The 25,220-nt window shown below is 39.4% G+C and overlaps 1 protein-coding gene and 1 long non-coding RNA gene across 2 annotated transcripts in view; one reads left to right on the top strand and one right to left on the bottom strand.

The window, feature by feature from the left end:
* The window catches only part of LOC306866526 (NACHT, LRR and PYD domains-containing protein 12-like), a 422,442-nt gene that overhangs the window by 127,083 nt on the left and 270,139 nt on the right, over positions 1-25,220 (top strand). The gene's annotated exons all lie outside the window — the stretch shown is intronic.
* On the bottom strand, positions 2,169-10,078 carry LOC306867330. Its single transcript, XR_013784003.1, has 5 exons — positions 9,978-10,078; positions 9,731-9,819; positions 6,126-6,276; positions 4,077-4,165; positions 2,169-2,911 (listed from the first exon to the last, which is right to left on the bottom strand). It is a non-coding gene; the product is annotated as an uncharacterized lncRNA (long non-coding RNA).

The following is a 25,220-nucleotide window of genomic DNA, read 5'->3' as shown; positions in this document are numbered from 1 at the left end:
ATTCAAAACTCATGACTGAGGACTGGAAGCAGTTCCGAGCACACAAAGCCTGAAAATCTTCAGTCACAATTAGGGATGGGTATCGTTAAGGTTTTAACGGTATTACTACTCTTATCGATACCGCTTATCGATCCGGTACTTTAACGGTATTCTTATCGGTACTTTTTGTTTTACTTTGTTTCTTTGTTCATATTCTTACAGTATCTTATCTTATGTATACAAAACACTAAAAATGCCTGCACTTCATCAATTTGTAAATGCACCAGTGTGCAGGTATTTTAAGTGTTTTATATACATAAGATAAGATACAGTAACAACATGAACAAATAAACAAAGTAAAACAAACTGACAAATACAATAAAACAAACACACAAACGAAATGAAATAAACAGTGCTTTCATTTTTCCATGAAGGTCTACTAATATTAATGTTCAGGTAAGTAATAGTTACAAAAGTAATCAAATGTAAATGAGCACTGCATAGTTTTCAGTGTATGTACTGATAGATTTATATTTATTAAAGCTATAACGTTGTTCAGATTAAGAGCTGTGGGTGATTTTCTCTTTGCATTTTGTTCTTTGATTAACATTGATGGCTCAAGCTCCAGTCTGACACTTTAAGACAATATACTGACACACATCGGATTTTCTCCCAGCTGTTCTCGTCCACTTAAAACATAAAAGTGAAGACTCTCATAACCGGCCATTTTGACACATTGTGTATGTATTTTTTGGCATATTTTTGTGTGTTATTTCAACGCGCCCGAAGCTCAAAGTGTCCTTTGCTTGTTCGTTTTGGAGCACGCCGCCGCGCAGGCACACGCGCGCACACACATTTCAGCCTGGGGAACAGCAGATTGTACTTTCAACGTTTTACTATCTGAATTCTATCTGCTTTTTACTATCTGCTTCTGAATTGCGCATAGCAAAAATGCATCATAGACAAATGTTGTGAATATTATTGCACATAAAAACAGCTGGCGACATTATATATATATATATATATATATATATATATATATATATATATATATAGAGAGAGAGAGAGAGAGAGAGAGAGCAACAATAAATGTATGCGTGTTTTCTTAACTTCTCCAATACCGACAGAAGTACCGATAACGTCAGAGCTTATCGATACTCCAGTCTTTCATAATTTAGCCCCGAGACCGATTTAATACCGAGTTTCGGTACCCATCCCTAGTCACAATGGCTGCATCCGAAATCGTATACTATGTGTAGGTACTACATTTGAATTCAAACATACTTCTCGACCGTTAAAAAGTACGTTTTATATAGTATGAATGAGGGTAGTATCAATGGAATTCAGACGTACTACATCCACCATGTTCATGTTGTCACGTGTCATGCGTCGTCACAACGCGGAAATTTAAAGAGCCCACTCTACTTCGTGAACATCAGCAACGTTGCTCGTAATTCTTACCGCTTTCATCAGCGTTTTAACATTGATTGGTTCAACAGCTCATAGGTCAGCTGCTCGCAGATCACGCCTTCGTCGACAACTTGTAAAATATTTATCAAATAACATAAGTGTATTCACCGACCACAAGGGGAAGTTTGTCGACATCCTTGTCGGGTATCCCAGATCGGTGCATGATGCCAGGGTGCTGAAGAACAGCCCCCTTTACACTGGCCGCCTGTATCCACCTGCAGGAAAATGCATCCTTGGAGATGGTGGGTATCCCTGTTTGAGTGCGCCCATCTGCCTCATCACACCATATAGCATGCCAACGCCAAGCATGCTCGTGCACGTAACATTGTTGAGAGAGCCTTTGGGATGCTGAAGACACGCTGGCGCTCCATCTTTTTCAAGGCCCTGGAAGTGAGCCCTGTCTTTGTGCCAGATATTGTTTCATGCTGTGCAATGCTAAACAGCCTCTGCCTTCAGAACGGGGACATTGTTGATCCAGAGGTTGTGGAGGATCCTGCCGATGACCCACCTGAACCCCAAAACACAGAAACCAGTGCAGCAGCTGTGTCAGCACCAGACAACCCGAATATCTTGCCAGTTATTTTATCAATGAAAGTAAGTTCAGCAGTCTAGGTTCGTCCCAGGAGAGAGATGGTGCGGCAGCAGTGAACAACTCCGATACGGGGTTAAGGTAAGAATAAGAAAAGATTATATTTTAACAATGACCACAGAAATATAATAAAAATTTAAAAAATAATTTAGTATCTCACACTCAGTGTACAATGACCTCAGTTTAGTTTACATTCAATAGTAAGGATTTGTACAGTTTTTTTTCCTCACAGACTTTATGGCAATATCACTCAGAGTAAGCTGATGTTTCCCTTCTGTTTTTTTTTCTTTGTTGATAGCCAATTCACCAAGTTAAATTCATGTAATCAACCTTTTCCCTTTTCTTCCCGTTTTGTCTTAAATTTGATCTTAGTTTAGTTATTTAACACTTTGAACATTTACCCAACACATTTCTGAAAGAAACACCCAATAAAATCAAATGACATTCAGTCTGAACACTTCAAAATAAATCAAGAGTCCAATGCTTATCATGAACACTCAGAATGATTCTTTGAAAAAAAAAAAAAAAATTCAGTTCATATATTTAGTCCAAGAACCCAGGAATTGATGAAATCCGCAGTCTCTAAAGTCTATGCCGAAATAGGAAGTGCGATACGAAATTCCACTCCTACCGTCTGAAGATGAATAAGTTCAATTTCTGTGCTCTTTCAAAACCAGAATGTTCACAAGCTCCAGTTAACGGGCGGCTCGCCAGTCCAGCTCCACCGTTACCGTTACGTTCTCCACAGAAGAGAGTTGAGACGGTTCACAATCCAGGAAAGGTTCACACTTCACTCGATTCGCATCCAGAGCAGACCACATTCAGCAGATGAACATCAACAGAACATCACATGGAACAAAACAACAACCTGGCCTTCAAAACACAAGGCCCAAAGAACAATTAGCACTTTACAATGTATTTATTCATTCAGTTTAACACAATTTCAAACAAACAACTTTATCCATTCATATAATCTGTGTACTGAATTTCTTAGTATGATTTTTTTTTTTATTTGGCGTTCGCCTTTTAACAATAAAAGCATTCCACTTAAATTGTATGCGGTCATTTGTATAATTATCTTGTTTGACACACAAAGCATGTTAATTATTTGGTATTTCACAGGAATTACCATTACTTTTGTCTCCGTTTCAATCTTAATGGTGCGTTCACACCGGACGCGACTTGCGAATAAATCGCGCTATTCGCGCGTAGTTGGACGCGTGAACATTTTGGGTTTACTCGCTTCATTCGCGCATGAAATTCACGTCATGGGCGGGGCTTCTGCCAGGGGGCACAATGACTGCCACAGAGAGCATATGTATAGAATTTGGCAAATAAAATAGCCCTTTATGTGCTATGGAAACACTGGACGCATGTATTTCAGCTCAGAATGTAGTTGTTTAAAACTCAAATCTGCGGTTTATTTATAAAAACAGCCCCTATTTGAAAATGTGCTTCGCCGATTTCGGAGCCGTGAGCTCCAGGCGATCACCGGGCGCTCGTGCTCATGTATCCCGAAGAGAGGGGCATAACCTCGGCTAGTTCTTCTGACATTTTCCGCTGGCTCTGATGTCTCTGTAGTGGATAAACACAAGATATAATTTGCTTTGGGTAAATCTAACAGGTAATCTTTGGTCTATAGTACAGCTCCGGATACAGCTACGATGATTTAGTCCTCTATTGTTGTTTTGATTTCTGCCTTGCTCGTAATCACGTCACTACTAGAGCAAGCTCCTGATTGGTTAGCGCGACGCGAATATCCGCCAAAGTTCAGATTTTTGAACTTGCGCGATTCGCGGGAGTCAAATGCTCGAAACGCTCAATTCGCTCCGCCTCATTCGCGCGAATCGCGCCGCAGGATGTCTATTCGCGTCTTTGCATTGACTTAACATGTAAATCACTCGCGCTTAACGCTTCATTCGCATCTGGTGTGAACGCACCATTAGTCTGTTTTCATCATATATGCTACACCAAATAAATGGCTAATTCATGAAACAAGACTTTGAACCATATTGTAACGAAAATCACATCAACTCACCAAGGAAAGAAAATGAAGAGACAGGAAAACTCCCGATGATACACGTTTGAAGATATCACTCTCAGACACACTCTGCTTTTCTCTCAATCCTTCGTTAGAAATATGACAAATCATATTAGCATTATGCTAAAATTGCATTATTAACATGCATTTCGACCGTTACACGAGATAAATCAACTGTTACACAAGCACTTAGTTTTATATCATCGATGTACAGGGTGGGCCATTTATATGGATACACCGTAATAACATGGGAATGGTTGGTGATATTAAAGTCCTGTTTTGTGGCACATTAGTATATGTGAGGGGGCAAACTCCTCAAGATGGGTGGTGACCATGGTGGCCATTTAGAAGTCGGCCATCTTGGATACAACTTTTGTTTTTTCAATAGGAAGAGGGCCATGTGACACATCAAACGTATTGGTAATGTCACAAGAAAAACAATGGTGTGCTTGGTTTCAACGTAACTTTATTCATTCATGAGTTATTTACAGGTTTCTGACCACTTATAAAATGTGTTCAATGTGCTGCCCATTGTGTTGGATTGTCAATGCAACCCTCTTCTCCCACTCTTCACACACTGATAGCAACACCGCAGGAGAAATGCCAGCACAGGCATCCAGTATCCGTAGTTTCAGGTGCTGCACATCTCGTATATTCACACCATAGACAATTGCCTTCAGATGACCCCAAAGATAAAAGTCTAAGGGGGTCAGATTGGGAGACCTTAGAGGCCATTCAACTGGCCCACGACGACCAATCCACTTTCCAGGAAACTGTTCATCTTGGAATGCTCGGACCTGGCACCCATAATGTGGTGGTGCACCATCTTGCTGGAAAAACTCAGGGAACGTGCCAGCTTCAGTGCATAAAGAGGGAAACACATCATCATGTAGCAATTTCAAATATCCAGTGGCCTTGAGGTTTCCATTGATGGTGCACCACCACATTATGGGTGCCAGGTCCGAGCATTCCTAGATGAACAGTTTCCTGGAAAGTGGATTGGTCGTCGTGGGCCAGTTGAATGGCCCCCAAGGTCTCCCGATCTGACCCCCTTAGAAGAGTGGGAGAAGAGGGTTGCATTGACAATCTATCTATCTACCAAGACAATGGGCAGCACATTGAACACATTTTATAAGTGGTCAGAAACTTGTAAATAACTCCTGAACGAATAAAGTTACGTTGAAACCAAGCACACCATTGTTTTTCTTGTGACATTACCAATAAGTTTGATGTGTCACATGGCCCTCTTCCTATTGAAAAAACAAAAGTTGTATCCAAGATGGCCGACTTCTAAATGGCCACCATGGTCAACACCCATATTGAGGAGTTTGCCCCCTCACATATACTAATGTGCCACAAACAGGACTTTAATATCACCAACCATTCCCATGTTATTACGGTGTATCCATATAAATGGCCCACCCTGTATAACGATATAGAGACATATTAAATGGATCTTGCGTCGTTTATATTCGATTCTGAAGCACTGACGGACATCTGCTCTCATCTCAAGTTCAGGAGAAAGAAAGATCGGGACGCACTGCCTTGTAAAATTGCGACGTAATGACGTCATTCAGAACGCGATTATAATCCTCATTATTTTACATATTTATGTTCATAAATATTTTATGAATCACAGGTACATATTTATTCTCGCTGCACCTTTCATCCCTTTGATGTTATTATTTGCTCTATTATTCTATCTCTGCTGCTAGTAACCTGGGTTACATAAGACTCTGCCGATCAGATTGCCATTGTTTAAGCTTGTTAGCTGGTTAACATGTAAATAGTTAGTTGTGTTGGGTGTTGTGATGTGAAAAAGTGCAGTAGGTAGAGAGAGGTGGGAGTGCATAGCCCTCTTGCTCACTGGCAGCCCGTGTGATTAGTATTTTTCTGGTCATGTGACTCAACATCTCCATGTCAAATAAAACCACTTTAATAACACTCATAACACATTCTTCAAAAAATATAATTCATATCTTTAGAGATTGGCCTTTTAATAAATATCAAATGAGTGAGTTTTCAGCTTTGAGAATGAAAACCAACCTGTTTGTTCCTCAGTATCTTCTCGTTTCAGACTGAACACTTCTTCAATCTTTATATCTTCACTCTCCTCTTTAATCAACGCCATCTTTATAATCGTGAGTCACGTGGATTTTGATTGCTTCACCGGGAGTTTTCTGTGTGTTTGGACAATCTGTCATGATTAAAATGAGAAAAAAATTAACAGAAAGAAAAACATATCCCAACTACATCTCTGGGTGCATCTCAGTCACCTCTCTAGTTCAGTAGTCTGTGCACTTGTAAGGGAGTAGGTCAGAGTCATAGTTAAGGGCCCTAAATTACCTGATTATCCAAAAAAAACTATAATAGTAGCATTAAAAAGCTAATAAAAGAACACTAAACATATACTTCATATGCATTTGTTTAGGTACTGAATGACCTGTACATTAAATTTATTAGATTACACTTTATGTAATGACTTTATTTGCAGTTGGTTTATGTTGTTTGTTTTTGTATTTACACAGATGATGTCAGTGATTCAGCTTACTATCAAATGACTCTCGAGCAGCTTTTCTTTTACTCACAATTAACTCACAATAAGATCAGATAAATCATTAAATAATAATTAAACCAAATACATCGCTGGAAAATAGCCCGTACGACTAGCGTTGATTTAGTTAAACTAAAACAAACCTGTCTTCAGTCGAATCACAGGGGACGTCACATCACCAAACCAAAATAAAAGTCCTGTCCAAACGCTAAAATGTCAAAAGTTTATGTAATGAATTGTGTAGCACATTTAGTATTTAAGATTCTTTCTAAAGGGCGAAACAGGCATGTTTAAATCCAGAAACCATTTAGAGCAAAGTGTATCAATTAAAATAAATATTAATTAGGGCTACAGATTATTCAAAAACTAAAAAATGCAACAATAAATAGTCATGTGTTACGTATTTCTAGTTGCATTTGTTTGTTTTTGTGCTGATTATACTGTGTTTTTCCTGGATTCAGAGGATGTCTGGATGTCAGGGATAATAGATAAATACAGGGCAAGGCCACAAACACGGGAGTTTGAAAAGATGTGTCTGGCAGACTTTGCTTCGGAGTGCCGTATTGTGTATGGTCAGCAAACGGATGGCAAGATTGTTCACCGGCTGCTCTACGGTATGGGATTTTTTCAGGAAATAACTGTTGGTAAGGCTGCGGTTATTAGATATGCACGGTTTTCGGAGGAAAAACAACCTGAAAAGTTTTACGGTAGATTACTGAAGCTTTATATGCCACATCGTTTCAATGCACAGCTAAAACCTCATACATTTCCAACCTATGAACAGTTTTACAAACGTGCATCTGTGGAACTTCCTACCCACCCTGCTCTCCTGATGCCTGTTTGTGCCGTAGTGCAAGCACACCAGAAGAAGTTTGAGAAACACAGCGATGAAGTGGACAAGGCACTTGATCAGCTGCAACAGCAAGGGCCACCTGAGAACGCGTGGACAGCTTTTGCACCTGAAACTGAGGTGGGTCGTTTTGGAGTGCATTGCAGAACGAGAAGACATCAATCCAGATGATGAGAATGTACAAGATGATGTACCAGAATATCAGATTCTTGAACATGGAGACGGAGTCGTGCCACAAATAGAGTTGTTTAGAAGTCTAAATGAGACGCAGGCAACCATATTCTACACTGTCTGCCAGTGGTGTCACAAGCGTGTGTGGGGTCAAAATCCAGAACAGTTTTTTTTACTTCGTATCAGGTGGTGCTGGTTGTGGCAAATCGCACGTCATCAAGTGCATATACATGGAAGCAACCAAGATTCTGCGACAACTGCCTCGACTCCGGGAGGAAGGGGATCTCTCTGTGCCTACGGTGCTCTTAAGTGCATTTACTGGAACGGCAGCATTCAATATTTCCGGTAAAACACTGCATTCCATTTGAAAACTTCCAAGGAATCTGATGCCACCATATCAAGGACTTGGAGATGCTCTAGATGAACTACGAGCTAGAATACGTGTTGTGGAGACTCTTATCATTGATGAAGTGTCAATGATTTCCAAGGATCTTTTTGCCTACATAAACTGGAGATTTCAGCAGATCAAAGGCAGCAAGAAACCTTTCAGGGGAATCTCGGTCCTCGCTGTGGGCGACTTTCACCAACTGCCACCGCTTGGTAAAGCCAAACCACTCTGCGTGTATGAAGATGAGGTTTTGGACTTCTGGAAGGACCATTTCCAAATGATCACCCTCACAGAGATCATGCGTCAGAAAGAAGACCTTGCTTTTGCCCAACTTCTGAACCGATTGCGAGTGAAGCAGAAAACTGAAGCTCTCAGGGAAGAAGATAGAGGTTTGGCTGTGAAGAAGGCCGAAGACTGCCCGTGTGATGCACTGCACATATTTACCACCAATAAAGAAGTTCACAGGCACAATGCTGACACAGTACATGCTCTTCACACTGACATCATAACCATTGATGCCGAAGACTACAGGAAAAACCCAAGAACAGGAGCGATGAAGAGACAAAACAAGCCTATCATCGGAAAAAAGGATGACTTGCTTGATACCATACAGGTTGCAGTGGGAGTACGTATTATGGTGACTAGGAATCTGGATGTTGAAGACGGCATCGTTAATGGATGCTTTGGAAAGATCTCAAACATTGTCACTAAAACAAGAGATGGAATCGACACTGTACAGATGCTAGGACTTCAGCTCGACAGTCCAAATGCAGGACAGAAATACCGCAAAAGGGTGCAAGGTGGCGAAGATAACTTGGCTTATATCGAGAGATCCGAAGAAAATCTAAGGAAAGGAGCAGTTCGTGGACAATTCCCCATCAAGTTAGCCTACGCCTGCACAGCTCACAACTATGAGACGGCATAACTTGACTAACCAGCGGACCAATCTGGTTGCACAGCATCTGAAATGTTGTCATGGTCATTCTTAAATGGCCAAGCACAATCTGTCAAAGTATTTCCGTATAATTGCCTCCCAGAACTGTCTTACATGACTGCGTTCCCAAACAGCTGCCATTCACCTTTGAAGAAAAAATACAATGACCGCATTTATTGCGTTTCGTCTGCTCACTCTGAGGCACAAGTGATTTATTCTATGTGGAAATTAATGTCTTCTCCTACTTTTCTTTGTGAAAATTAGTGCTAGTTTATCAGGAAGTGACGGTTTTGTGCTCTTTGACTACAGGTGCATCTCAATAAATTAGAATGTAGTGGAAAAGTTCATTTATTTCAGTGAAACTCGTGCCACAAGAGGTCTCCTCTCCATCATATTGGCTCTCACACCACACTTATTAATTCAGTTTAACACAATTTCAAACAAACAACATTATCCATTCATATAATCTGTGTACTGAATTTCTTAGTATGATTTTTTTATTATTTGGCGTTCACTTTTTAACAATAAAAGCATTCCACTTAAATTGTATGCAGTCATTTGTATAATTATCTTGTTTGACACACAAAGCATGTTAATTATTTGGTATTTCACAGGAATTACCATTACTTTTGTCTCTGTTTCAATCATAAGTCTGTTTTCATCATATATGCTACACCAAATAAATGGCTAATTCATGAAACAAGACTTTGAACCATATTGTAAGGAAAATAAAATGAAAACCACATCAACTCACCAAGGAAAGAAAATGAAGAGACAGGAAAACTCCCGATGATACACGTTTGAAGATATCACTCTCAGACACACTCTGCTTTTCTCTCAATCCTTCGTTAGAAATATGACAAATCATATTAGCATTATGCTAAAATTGCATTATTAACATGCATTTCGACCGTTACACGAGATAAATCAACTGTTACACAAGTACTTAGTTTTATATCATCGATGTATAACGATATAGAAACATATTAAATGGATCTTACGTCGTTTATATTCGATTCTGAAGCACTGAAGGACATCTGCTCTCATCTCAAGTTCAGGAGAAAGAAAGATCGGGACGCACTGCCTTGTAAAATTGCAACGTAATGACGTCATTCAGAACGCGATTATAATCCTCATTATTTTACATATGTATGTTCATAAATATTTTATGAATCACAGGTACATATTTATTCTCGCTGCACCTTTCATCCCTTTGATGTTATTATTTGCTCTATTATTCTATCTCTGCTGCTAGTAACCTGGGTTACATAAGACTCTGCCGATCAGATTGCCATTGTTTAAGCTTGTTAGCTGGTTAACATGTAAATAGTTAGTTGTGTTGGGTGTTGTGATGTGAAAAAGTGCAGTAGGTAGAGAGAGGTGGAAGTGCATAGCCCTCTTGCTCACTGCTCACTGGTGTTATTAAAAAAACTGTTTTTCAGGTTTCTGCAGGTTTTATGAAGGTAAATTTAAGAATTTGTTTTCAGAAAGTTTAACGAATACAACTCATCGATATGTTCTCTAAATGTAAATTTACATGGAACAGACATAAATTTACATAAACTAAGCAGACACTTAAGTTTACAACACTTCAAAAAGATATAAAATTGATTTTTTTTATACCCCAGTGACAGATATTGTTCTTGTTTTAAGCAAAAACAAGACAATTTCTTCATTTTGCATCTCAAATAAATGTATCTTGATTTAATATTTATATTCAGTATTTGTATTGGGACAAAAACTCAGGAAGACATTAATTTTTGGCAGTGCATTTACATTTATTGCCTTGATGAATTTAAGACTTTCTGCTCTGTTTTAAGACCTTGTGGAAGGGTTAATTAAGACTATTCAAGATTTCCTCTGCCAGTGCACAGCCTCTCCAGCACCAAGACTCCTGTGGGGCCTCCTTAACAAGCACACGGTAGTGAGTCGTTTAAAAACAGCAACAAACTCCAACAAAATAAAGTCATTTTACAGAGTCATTTTAAAGTCATCATACAGAGCATGCATTATAATGTGAATATATCATATTGCCATCTCTGTGGTGGTTAAATTAGATAACATTTGTATTTGATGTATCTGCCGGGCTTTGGGTAAATATAAGACAATCTTTGGTCTTAAAGCCTCAAATCTATTATTTCTTCCCAGCAAATTGTTTTGGCTGAAGGCAAAGTTAAGTTTCCTAACTTATATATATATATGTATATGTGTGTGTGTGTGTAATTGTTTTTAAAAACATAAATGTTGTACTAGAGCACTGTGTTGTACTTTTGACCTAATTGTTTCTTTTGTTTATCCTTTTTTTTGTACCAACTTCTTTTAAGTAAAACTAACATTTATCAATATTCTAATCAAGGGACGGCTGAAGAAACTTTGGCTTTAATCGAATGGCGGGCAGCCAATGACAACTTGTTCACCGGGAGACGAAACTCCTCCAAAAGTGGATGGGAGTAAGTATTGATTTTTTCATTGCATGTATGTCTGGAAGGGTTTGGAGCCAGATATGGGCAGTCTTTAAATTAAAGGGTTAAGTATTACAATTCTGTCATTAATTACCTCACCTTCATGTTGTTCCAAACCTGTAAGGCCTTCTTTCATCTTCAGAACACTAATTAAGATTTTTTTTAAATGAAATCTTGAGTTTTCTGACACTCCATAGACAGCAAGGGAAATACCATGTTCAAGGCACAGAAAGGTAGTAAAGACATTGGTATGAAGATGGTGATTGGAGGAGAAGAATTGTTGAATAAAGTCGTTATTTTTGTTTTCTTTGCACACAAAAAGTGTTCTCGTAGCTTCATAAAACTATGATTGAACCACTGATGTCACATGGACTATTTTACTGATTTCCTTACTACATTTCCAACCCTGGAAACATTTCAGTTGCTTTCGGATTTCATCAAAAATCTTTTCATTTGTTTTCTGAAGATGAACGAAGGTCTTATTGGTTTGGAACAACATGAGGGTGAGTAATTAATGACAGAATTTTAATTCTTGGGTGCACTAATCCTTTAATGTTATGTGTCACGGTTTTAACTGTTTATGTTTTTGTTTTGCCCAGGTACTTTATTTCCAGTTCGGGTCTGGCAATTAATGCCAAACAGGCCAAAAAGAAGTGGAACAATTTGAAGGACAAATACAAGGTGATTTCTGTTTCTCTGCTTTCTGTTATAAAATGTGAGGGCCTTCCTGAGACTGATGCAAAGACTAGCAGTGGCAACATTGACCAATCAGAATCAAGCCTTTCAGAGAGCTGTGTAATAATATAATAATAATGTATGGCTTCCATAATAAATACAACAGTAAGTTTCACTTAATTTTCAGGAGCTTAGGGACCCACCCACAGGAAAAGGGGTAGAGGGTGGTGGTGTGACTGCTGCTACCTGGCAGTGGTACACTGCAATGGATGGTGCACTCCAGGGGCAGCACTCCATTAGTCCACCCCTGGTTGTTTCATCAAGCCTGACTGCCACTACAGGTGGCCTGGTCAGCTCACCAGCTTCTACACCTCTGAAGAACCCAGGAGAAGCCAGCAGTCCAGAAAGAGGCATAGGGACAGCCAGGCTATTCTAGAGTTCTTAAAAGAGCAAGCAGAGAGGGAAGAAGAGAGGGAGAGACCAGCAGTGGAGAGAGAGGAGGAGAGAGAAAAGGCAGCAGCAGCCAGAGCAGACCGGTATCTGTCTCTTTTCGAAAAATTAGTTAATAAATTCTAAATAAATGTTTTAAGTAATGTTTTAAATAAATATGTGATAAATAATTAATTAAATAAAAAAAATTTTTTAAGTTTTATTCTGTGTAGGCAATTCATTCTTTTAGCAACAGTGTATTTTTTTATATTTACAACAAAGCACAAATCCAGTGACTTGCAGTTATTTACAATTATTTACAGTCATGCAGTTAAACCACGTTAATAAGAACATACCAACATCAAGAAAACATATACATCTATCTATCTTTATATCTATCTACTTACCTGTGAGAATGGAAACTTTAACCACTTCGTTAACTGGAAAGCACAATTTGATGTGGCCTTAAAGCAACACATGCAGACTGCATCCAAAAATGCAATATACCTTTCACCCGCAATTCAGAATGAGCTTATTGAATGTTGTGCAGAGGAAATCAGAAGGACCCTAATCAATAGAATACAGGCAGCCAAGTACTTCACTGTATTAGCTGATGAGTCCATGGATATAAGTGGGACTGAACAGATGTCCATATGTGTCCGTTACGTCAATGAGGAGAAGAAAACCTAGAGATAAAGGAGGATTTTCTCCGTTTCTGTCCCTTGCCCAAACAAGATGCGGCAACAATAACCTCAGCAATTCTCAATCAGCTGACAAAGTGGGGTCTTCAAACAACTTTCCTAAGGGGTCAGGGTTATGATGGGGCCTCTACAATGAGTGGCAAAGTGAGTGGGGTACAAAAGAGAGTCAAGGAACTGTACCCCAGGGCAATGTACACCCATTGTAGGAGCCATGCACTTAATTTGGTTGTGGTGCATGGTTGTTCTGATCTTCCTTTAGTGAGGAACACAATGGCCACCGTAGAAAAGATTACAGTGTTCTTCTCAGCCACAGGGGCCAGAAAAGATGCCCTGCGGGCAGAGAGTAGAAGAGAAGGGCAACCAAAAACAGCAGGGATCCCACTGATGTCAGACACTAGATGGGGTAGCAGAGCAAACACACTGAGTGCTTTTGTGGAGAAGTTCACTGCTGTACATTCTGTTTTGGAGACCATGGAGGCAGAAGTAACTACCACCTCTGGAAAGGCCAGTACTCTCCGGCATAGTATTGGAACATTTGAGACCATCATTACTGCTGTAATAGCCAACAAAGTGCTGGGTTATATGCTACCTCTAACCAAACAGCAAGTCTACCAACTTGGACATCATCACAGCATACGAGGAGGCAAGAAATGTATGGCAAGTCATAGCCAACCAAAGAAATGAGCAAGGATTCAGTCCATGTTTTCAAAAAGCCACAGCATTGGCCAACTCAGTTGATGTGGTCCCAACAAAGCGTAGAATATCAGTAAAACAGAATTACAGACCAATCATATCTACAGAGTCAGTGGAAGACCACTACCGGGTGAATCTCTTCTATCCCTTCATCGATCACATAACTAGTGAGCTGGATGAGAGATTCTCTGAAAGTAATGAGCCTGCATTACTAGCAGCTTACCTGGTACCAAAATCTTTGAAGAAACTCTCAGAAGAAAGAGAGCCAAGAATGGTAAAGTGGTACCATGAGGACCTACCTTACCCAAACACAGTAGAGCAGGAAGTAGAATGCTGGAGGCACAAGTTTCACTCTGAAGATGGGGTGCTGCCTGCATCAGCATTGGAAACCCTGAAAACAACACAGATGGCCTTCTTCCCCAACATCCAGTGTATGCTGAAAATTTTTCTTACACTTCCTGTGACAACATGTGAATGTGAAAGGTCATTCTCTGCAATGCGAAGGCTCAAAACATGGCTCAGATCTTCTATGTCTAGTGAAAGGCTCACAGGACTGGCGTTGATGCATGTTCATCAAAAAGTTAAGCTGGACAAGGAGAGAGTCCTTAGACGGTGGGATGCCTCTGGCCACAGGAAGATACAGCTAGCCTTCAATGGAAAGGTAATGCATGTTGTAAAGAGTATAGTCATCCAACATTCATTTGCATTTGCACTGATTATAAACTATCTGTCTGAAGTCTGAATCTGTCTTTTTTTATTTTGTCATTTCAGTGACCCAAGGACTGAAGAGTAGTACACACACACACAAACACGTGCACACACACACACACACACACACACACACACACAGAAACACTATAGCAAATAGCCTGTAAATAGTTTATAACATGTCTGTAACATGTAAAACATTATATTGAATAAAAAATCTTTGACAGTCATCTACTGTCTATTTTGAAGTTTAGGCTATATGTAGTACATTTGTGGGTGTTATTATAGCACAATTCTTAACACCTTACTTCGGACCTCACTAATTGTCAAACCCTGGTTACGGCCTTGATTGGAGAGCGTTTTACCGTACATCCAACCGGAAGAGGCGCGCGCTGTTTGAATACTGAATGGAGAATGATTGACATCCGCAGAGGAGGGAAAACGAGTTTCCGTATACCTTAATGATGTAAATAGACTTCTGTCCCTCACATTAAGCTATGGAATGACTTCAGATGACTTTGTCACCCAAACTGACGTGAAAAAAGCGGGAGGCTGCACTGTTTGCATCCCTGATTTAAGTTGGAAGTATAGATACCACAGAAAACCTCGTGCTTGAAAACTAGCAAAACCTTTGCGTTGGCCCAGTGACCAACCACTTACTTCTCGCTGTGCAACTTGAAGCGAATGAAATTTGAAGTTGTGGCCGATGAATCATTTATCTTGGCACTGCAGATATTACACACAGCCGTTCTTTTCTTGGCCGTGTACACGTAATCTCTAAACCCAAACTTTATTATCCTCGGGGCTGGGGCTGGTGTTGTTGATGCGGTGTCCATGTTGTCCGCGGAGGGATCTGCTGTTTTGGCAAGCGGCTTCCGGATAGCGTCTAGCGGTTTACGCATGCGTATAAAGAAGAGTAGCTTGGGTTCACCGACTTATTAGAAAATATATAGTTCATTCTTAAATATATGAAAAAATCACAAAAATTGAATTAGTTTTTTCCACAAGTCATTTCAAGTAAATAGGCACAAGTCCGAGTCAAGTCTAAAGTCAAGTCGAGTCTTTTCAGAGATCTAGTCAAGTAAGTTCAAAAACACTATAGTATGTACTATAAATTACTATAGTATTTTTTTGTGTGGGTGCTAGCTAATATATATATATATATATATATATATATATATATATGTATATATATATATATATATATATATATATATGAAGAGTTCATTTGCAAAAACAGATTTTTAACAATTTTCAAAAATTATGTTTTTTCATTGTATATTCCAATTAATCTCAATCAAACTGCAGTTGGGTTATTTTGCTTAGGTTAAGAAATAACTAAAAATTACAGCTAACTAACACAATAAAAACATGATAACATTGATATCTTTCATATTGACTAAGACCATGTCAAAGCTTAAAATCATAGTGAAATTAATGATTGAAAAACTTATTACATATTTAGCATGAATATAATCTGTTTTGAAGAGTTAAAACGTCAACAACAACCTTGTGTAAAAATACAAAGTAGGCTATTACACAAAACTTTAATACAGTAATAGAGTTGACCTATAAAGCCCGAGACACAATGCAGGATTTTTGGCTGTCCCAGACGAAAGACTGGCATCATGAAACAATCGTGGTGAATCAGAAATGGGACAGCCGAAAATCGTGCATTGTGTCTCGGGCTTAAGAAAATATTTTTAATAACATTATGCTCATCGAAATCTCAGACGATGAAGAAATTATCACCCATTTACTGGGAGCCATTCGATTTTGAAAATAGTATTTTAATTGAGCAAGATAATCAAGACCGCATGCTTTTTAGGGAGAATAAAACCCATGTGATAAAATTAAGCATTGGAATGAGAGACAATGAAAGAATATCACATATTTAATGTAAAAGATTCGACGTACAGTGAAAAAGTACTTTATTTAGTAAGACAAAGACTAATTTTATTTAGTAAATCAGGGACTCGTCAAAACCACATGCTTTTTTGAAGAAGCGCCCTCTTGATAACATTAGAAAACTCGTTTTTGTTGTTATAAATTATTAGACAATGAAGAAATTATTACATATTTAATGGGAGAGTGAATTTAACAAAAAAAAAAAAAAAACTTTAATTAAGCTAAGGCCCCGTCCACACGAAGACGGGTTTCTCTGTATACGCATAAATTTATTACCGTATAGGCGTTTCGTCCACACGAAACCGGCGTTTTCGAAGAGCGAAACCGATCATTTTTGAAACCGGGTCCCAGGGTGGATAAATTTGAAAACGCCGGTTTCGTGTTTTCGTGTGGACGGCGAATCCGTATATTTTCTGAAACGATGACATCATCAGCCCACGTCTCGCCCCTAATCAGACACCGCTACGTCACATAACAGCGACAACAACAACAACCATGTCAGACTACGTGCCTGTGTTCGTGCTGCAGAGCTACTTAGTTTTATTAAAGCAAAATCTTCTGCTTTGTGTGTTAGTTTGTATTCAGCGCGCAAGGTTTACGCACATGCTCCAAGTCTTCTTCTCTGTTTTTTTGTGTATCTCTGTGGCAGAATTACAGTGCCACATATTGGTCTGGCATGTGTACTACATCGTTTTCAGTCGGTTTCAGTGATTCCGTGTGGACGCAGATATTTCCTGAGACGACTCCGTGTTTACGGAATTTGAGGCAAAAAAAAAGATCGGATACGGAGAAACCCGTCTTCGTGTGGACGTAGCCTAAATTGATTTTACTTACGCACCCGTTCACCACTCAGACAGGGTAGCTCAAATTTATGGGCGGGTCTTCAGACAGAGTGTTTCCAAGAGTAGTGGGGTACTGCGCATTGTGTATGGGTAGCTCATTCTGAGAGGTAGCACAGAGTGTGGGAACACCGGCTGCATGCGGCGCGGTGAAGGCTGAGCCGAAGCGGGAAGCGAGTGAGGCTTTGCTGCAGTGAGCCCAGGCTGGTTGAAGGCCTGCTGCTTGTGCGGGACAATGGTGGTGTCGAGCGAGACGAGTTCGGGGCTTTTCTCGATCTATTGGAGTGGATTTAGGAGTGAGGTTGATTGGTTTGCGGGGTGAAGTGTAGATCGCGCAAATCCGCTTTGTTTACTCTCCACGAGGACGGTGCGTTGGAATTAATCCACGTTTGCCTCGGGCTTAAAATGGGTTGCCTCTGGCTCCTCGGCGTCGTGGAGAGCCTGGAGCTCGGCGACCGTGTCTGGCGGAGAAAGATCGATCCTGGGGCCGATGTAGCAGTCGATTCCGTTCCCCTTTGGAATTCCTGTTCCCCCTCGACGAAGCATGTCTGCTTAGTGGGTTGCCAGGTCTGCGTAATATACCAGCATGCAAATACACCAAAACACAACTGGATGTACGGAAAGCGAAAGGGGACAAAAGAGTTGGCGCTACTTTCAAATGCCTTGCTACAATGCAGCGTAATAAAATTATTCTCATGATCCTGTTAATGGTCTGTGGTTTTTCTTATTCTTGCAATTGTTCCTTTTGTTTTTGTCTAATGTCTGAGTTAATGCAGTTGAATTTTGCATGAACAATTTAGCCTAAATTGTCAGTGTAGACATCTAAACTTGATGCCTCATATCATAGACTATATTTAATAAATTATAATATTTAATCTATCAGTCCTCTAAATGATAACTTAATGGCATATACTGAATTTGAACTCTTAACATAATTGTCACAAGAAGGTCTCAATTTGGTATGTGCTCAGAATCTGTGAAGACAACACTTTTTAAAGCATACTGTACCGCTATGTACAGGTGCTGGTCATAAAATTAGAATATCATGAAAAAGTTGATTTATTTCAGTAATACCATTCAAAAAGTGAAACTTGTATATTAGATTAATCCATTACACACAGACTGATATATTTAAAATGTTTATTTCCTTTAATTTTGATGATTATAACTGACAACTAATGAAAGTCCCAAATTCAGTATCTCAGAAAATTAGAATATCAATTAAGACCAATGCAAAAAAAAAAATATTTTTAGAAATGTTGGCCAACTGAAAAGTATGAACATGAAAAGTATGAGCATGTACAGCACTCAATATTTAGTTGGGGCTCCTTTGGCCTAGATTACTGCAGCAATGTGGCGTGGCATGGAGTCGATCAGTCTGTGGCACTGCTCAGGTGTTATGAGAGCCCATGTTGCTCTGATAGTGGCCTTCATCTCTTCTGAATTGTTGGGTCTGGCGTATTGCATCTTCCTCTTCACAATACCCCATAGGTTTTCTATGGGGTTAAGGTCAGGCAAGTTTGCTGGCCAATCAAGAACAGGGATACCATGGTCCTTAAACCAGGTACTGGTAGCTTTGGCAGTGTGTGCAGGTGCCAAGTCCTGTTGGAAAATGAAATCTGCATCTCCATAAAGTTGGTCAGCAGCAGGAAGCATTAAGTGCTCTAAAACTACCTCAGAAAACACAATGGACCAACACCAGCAGATGATATGGCACCCCAAACCATCAATGACTGTGGAGACTTTACACTGGACCTTAAGCAACGTGGATTATGTGCCTCTCCTCTCTTCCTCCAGACTCTGGGACCTTGATTTCCAAAGGAAATGCAAAATTTACTTTCATCAGAGCACATAACTTTGGACCACTCAGCAGCAGTCCAGTCAAGACGCTTCTGACGCTGTCTCTTGTTCAAGTGTGGCTTGACACAAGGAATGCGACAGCTGAAACCCATGTCTTGCATACGTCTGTGCGTGGTGGTTCTTGAAGCACTGACTCCAGCTGCAGTCCACTCTTTGTGAATCTCCCCCACATTTTTGAATGGGTTTTGTTTCACAATCCTCTCCAGGGTGCGGTTATCCCTATTGCTTGTACTCTTTTTTTCTACCACATCTTTTCCTTCCCTTCGCCTCTCTATTAATGTGCTTGGACACAGAGCTCTGTGAACAGCCAGCCTCTTTAGCAATGACCTTTTGTGTATTGCCCTCCTTGTGCAAGGTGTCAATGGTCGTCTTTTGGACAACTGTCAAGTCAGCAGTCTTCCCCATGATTGTGTAGCCTACAGAACTAGACTGAGAGACCATTTAAAGGCTTTTGCAGGTGTTTTGAGTTAATTAGCTGATTAGAGTGTGGCACCAGGGGTCTTCAATATTGAACATTTTCACAATATTCTAAATTTCTGAGATACTGAATTTGGGACTTTCATTAGTTGTCAGTTATAATCATCAAAATTAAAGGAAATAAACATTTGAAATATATCAGTCTGTGTGTAATGAATGAATCTAATATACAAGTTTCACTTTTTAAATGGTATTACTGAAATAAATCAACTTTTTCATGATATTCTAATTTTATGACCAGCACCTGTATACTGCCCATTTGTGGCGGCATTATAGAAAGCGCAGCATGCTTAATGTAGCTTATAATGATGGTGTGCGATTGCTGCTTAAGGTGCCACGATGGAGCAGTGCAAGCCAAATGTTTGTCAGTGCTGGTGTGCCAACCTGCGCTGCTGTGATGCATAATCCCATGTACAGATGTATGTGTAGGTTATCAGAATCTATAAATAGTATAATTTTAACACTGACGAACTTTGCACTAAGTTCAGTCAGGCTTTTTGTCAAATATGTGGAATCATTGGCGTTTTAGTACACATGTAAATACGTGAGATTGTGGATTCTGTACTTGTGTGTGTATTTGTATGTTGTTATTGTTGTGTCTTTATTTGGACCAAGTGTGTCCTTAATAAAGTTTTGATTGAATACAAGATGCAAGCGCAAATTGCCTACACAGCTGTTATACTAACTACTAGACACATAGCCACTATTAGGACACTACTGAAATCAATGAATCAAGTTAATCAATAGAGCTATATATTGGGGATATGACTATATGCCACATTATCATTTGAATTTCTATTCTTGCTGGCATTTTGATACAATCCGAACAATGGATCCAAAAATGTATGAGGAAATTTTCAATTATAAAACTCAAGGAATTTACCCGTTTGACATGAAAAAAGAGCAAAAATATGTCATTCGCAGACGTTCTTCCAACTTCCAAGTTGATGGTAAGCAAACTACTCTAAGTGATATTCATATACTAACAGTGAGATAGATAGATAGATAGATATACATACCAAGACTTGATATAAAATTAATACTTGTCAATACACTATACTAAACTGACTTTACAGCAATTACAATGGTAAAATATTATTTAATATCATGTTAAAAGGGCCTATAGAACATCTTTGATAGTAGTTTAATTATTATTATTATTTGTATTATTATAGATGTTGCTAACAATAATTCTGTTTTAATAGATGGCAAACTTTACTACATTTCCCTAAAAAACAATGTGGAATTGAGAAGAGAAGTGGTTGTTGGGCAAAAAGAGGCCAATTCCATGCCAGCCCCTATGGAGCACACTGCGGAACAGAAAAGACAAAGCTTGCCATTTCAGACAGATTTTACTGGCCTGGAATGGGGGTGGACATTGATAAATGGGTAAATATAAAATTATTCCTTTCAACTTTGCCATTGGATACAAATGGATTATGTTTTCGATTGCGTTTCTCATGTGGTTATTTCTGAATATCAGGTTTTGCAGTGTGTCCAGTGCCAGTTTAGTAGGCCGTCCATCAAACAAGAGCCCAAATACATCCCAATATGTGTATGTTAGCTTGTTCACACACATTCAAAGAGAATGTGTCACAGAATATGGTCACGCAATTTAAATGTATTTGTTGTGCTCTTTTAACTTTAAGGTGGACAAGCCTCTGGAACTGTTAGGTATGGACCTAGTGGGTAAAGTCACCAGGACCAACAAAGGCAACGAGTACATTTGTGTCCTGGTTGACTACTACACAGAATGGACCGAGGCCTATGCGATTCCCAATAAATCTGCTGCAGTTGTCTCTCGCTGCATCATCAATTTCTTTTACAGGTTTGGGGCACCAAAGAGGATACTCACTGACCAAGGGACTGAGTTTGTGAACCAGGTTTGTAGCTTGCTGAATGAACCAAATTGTGTATGCAAAAATTGCGTACATAAAATATGCATTGAACCTTAAATGTTTTGTGCTAATCAGAATCCTGCAAACCTTATGCATGTTTTTCAAACAGATCAATAGAGAACTCTGTGCCTTCCTCAGTGTGGAAAGAAGCCTCTGTGCCCCATATCATCCACAAATTAACGGGCTCGTGGAAAAACTAAATGGAACCATTCAGAGGTGAATCTTTATTAACAGGTGGCTTTGTGGGAATACAATATTCAAGGTAATATTGGTTGGCTTTCCAATTGGTTATACTGATAACCTTCCACTCCTCTTGTAGAGCCTTGTGTAAACTCGTGGATGCACGACCTGAAAAATGGGATGATTACCTAGACGCAGTCATGTTTGGTCTAAGAACCAATACTCAGCTGACAACTAGGTTCTAATGTTTGGCATGGAGGCACGATATCCTTGTGAGGTGCCTGAAACGTTTGAGGTATGAAATGTACATTCTTCAAGAAAAATTAATGTTTCCATTACAAATTGAATACATAATTTCAATGTTCTATATTTTCCAAAAGGTCAACAGCACAGTGGAATCCGTAATCACAGAGGATACTGTGTCAGGGGCCATTTCTCTCAAGGAGAAAATGGACCACATAGTAAAAGTGAACGTGAAATATTATGACAACTAACTAGTGAGGACATAACACTGGTCCTCACTGGTTCAAAAAGTCCAGTTCCCTGACGGAAAAATACCTTTGATGAGCCTGACAGAGCAAAACATGTTCCCCCAGCAGATACTTCAACACAAGGCTATTCTCTATTGACAATCATTGTGCAAGAGACACAAGCTACATCATCTTTGCTCAGTTTGTCACTGAAATGCACACATCTAGTATGTCTATCATCCAAAAAAAAAAGAATATGAAAGAAATGGACAAATACAAGCAGTGTGTGGACAGTGCACAGTAAAAGTGTACAGCGTGTGCGCAGCTTTCATAATACGATACATACATTTAATTAACTTTTTTTTTTTTATTCTGCAATTTTGCGCCCCGTCCAGCAGATGGCGCCTATCGGCAAAGCCGGCCCTGCCCTCCCACATGATTGTAAAGCATGCTATATTAATGCATCATTCATAAGTACACATAGCTAATCTGCAGAATTATAATAAACTATTCATATTTACAGACAATGTGGTCTTCATTTAGACACACACCTTATTCATTTCATTTTTAAATACACCTTATTTAAAAGTAAGTTTTTACCATCTTATTGCACCTTTCAACAAAGACAAGCATGCTGGATTTGCCAATTCACCTAAAATGTTTATTAAAATGATTAAGAAAAGCACCTGTTGTGCCAAATCCCGATCCTAGCCACGCAGCTAGATCTTACAATGTTTTATTGGCTACCAGTAAATATTATTTTACAGCAGAAAAACAGCCCCAAAGCATGATGTTTCCACCCCCATGCTTCACAGTAGGAATGGTGTTCTTTGGATGCAACTCAGCATTCTTTCTCCTCCAAACACGACGAGTTGAGTTTTTACCAAAAAGTTATATTTTGGTTTCATCTGACCATATGACATTCTCCCAATCCTCTTCTGGATCATCCAAATGCTCTCTAGCAAACTTCAGACGGGCCGGACATGTACTGGCTTAAGCAGGGGGACACGTCTGGCACTGCAGGATTGGAGTCCCTGGCGGCGTAGTGTGTTACTGATGGTAGCCTTTGTTACTTTGGTCCCAGCTCTCTGCAGGTCATTCACTAGGTCCCCCCGTGTGGTTCTGGGATTTTTGCTCACCGTTCTTGTGATCATTTTGACCCCACGGGGTGAGATCTTGCGTGGAGCCCCAGATCGAGGGAGATTATCAGTGGTCTTGTATGTCTTCCGTTTTCTAATAATTGCTCCCACAGTTGATTTCTTCACACCGAGCTGCTTGCCTATTGCAGATTCAGTCTTCCCAGCCTGTTGCAGGTCTACACTGTTTCTGGTGTCCTTCGACAGCGCTTTGGTCTTGGCCATAGTGGAGTTAGGAGTGTGACTGTTTGAGGTTGTGGACAGGTGTCTTTTATACTGATAACGAGTTCAAACAGGTGCCATTAATACAGGTAACGAGTGGAGGACAGAGGAGCCTCTTAAAGAAGAAGTTACAGGTCTGTGAGAGCCAGAAATCTTGCTTGTTTGTAGGTGACCAAATACTTATTTTACAGAGGAGTTTACTAATTAATTCATTAAAAAAAAACCTACAATGTGATTCCCTGGATTCTTTCCCCCCATTCTGTCTCTCATAGTTGAAGTGTACCTATGATGAAAATTACAGGCCTCTCTCATCTTTTTATGTGGGAGAACTTGCACAATTGGTGGCTGAATAAATACTTTTTTGCCCAACTGTATACACATGTAAATAGACATAGACATACATAAATACAAAACATATATACAAATAATTTAATATCTTTATGACTCAAACTCTACGCAGCAGGGTGGTAACAATTATTTCCTGCATTTTCATTTAAAATAAATGCATTTCCAATGCGATCTGAGATTTGAAAGAGAGAAAAAACAAGTTCGGCAAAATACAGATTCGAACCCAGGTTGATCACATCAATATGATTACAGTACAGACTTTCTCTTGCACCACTGAAGCTGTCAGTTAACAGCCGTCTTTTGTGTTGTTGACTACCCCAGTCACACCTTGGTGGGCAGAGTTAGTGTAAATAATAGATACGATGCTTAAATTGTTTTAAGCAAGTCAAGTCAAAGTTTATTTCTATAGCACGTTTAAAAGCAACAGAGTTGCACCAAAGTGCTGTACAACAAATACAAATACAATACAGCAAAAAAAATAATAATACAGAGCCTTAAGCAGGCATTATTCAAAAGCCAGGGAGAACAAATAAGATTTAAGAGCAGACTTAAAACTAGCTAGTGAAGGAGCGAGTCTCACATTTACATGCAGACTATTCCAAAGTTTCGGGGCTGCAGCTGAAAAAGCCCGGCCACCCTTGGTTTTACAGCGACAACGTGGGACCGTTAAAAGAAACTGATTACTGGACCTAAGAGCTCTTTGAGGAGAATAAGCAATCAGAAGGTCACTGATATATTTTGGTGCAAGGCCCGCTAGCGCCTTGTACACATAAACAGCTATTTTAAAATCGATTCTGAACTTTACAGGAAGCCAATGTAAAGATGCTAGGATTGGATAAATGTGATCCTTCTTTCTTGTTCCAGTAAGAAGCCTCGCTGCAGCATTCTGGACAGTTTGTAAGCGAGAAATCGCCGATTGAGGCAGTCCCCAATAAAGGGAATTACAGTAGTCCAAGCGAGATGTTATGAAAGCATGTATTACAGTCTCCAAGTCTTTATGAGGCAACAATTGTTTCAATTTAGCAATGGATCTAAGATGGAAAAAGCTCCCCTTTACCACTGTACTAATTTGTTTTTCAAATTTAAGAAACGAGTCAAATGTAACCCCAAGATTTCTTACATAGGGTTGAACACTAGCGGAAAGGGACCCTAAATTAAAATCAGATGAATATCTAGAGTGACCTAAAATCAAAATTTCACTTTTTGTTTTTGCAATATTTTAGTCCTGATGAATAACT

The sequence above is a fragment of the Barbus barbus genome (genome assembly GCF_936440315.1).
Source record: "Barbus barbus genome assembly, chromosome: 4".
Classification (NCBI taxonomy): Eukaryota; Metazoa; Chordata; class Actinopteri; order Cypriniformes; family Cyprinidae; genus Barbus; species Barbus barbus.
The sequence above is the reverse complement of the archived record's forward strand: the minus strand, read 5'-3'. Positions and strand labels throughout refer to the sequence as shown.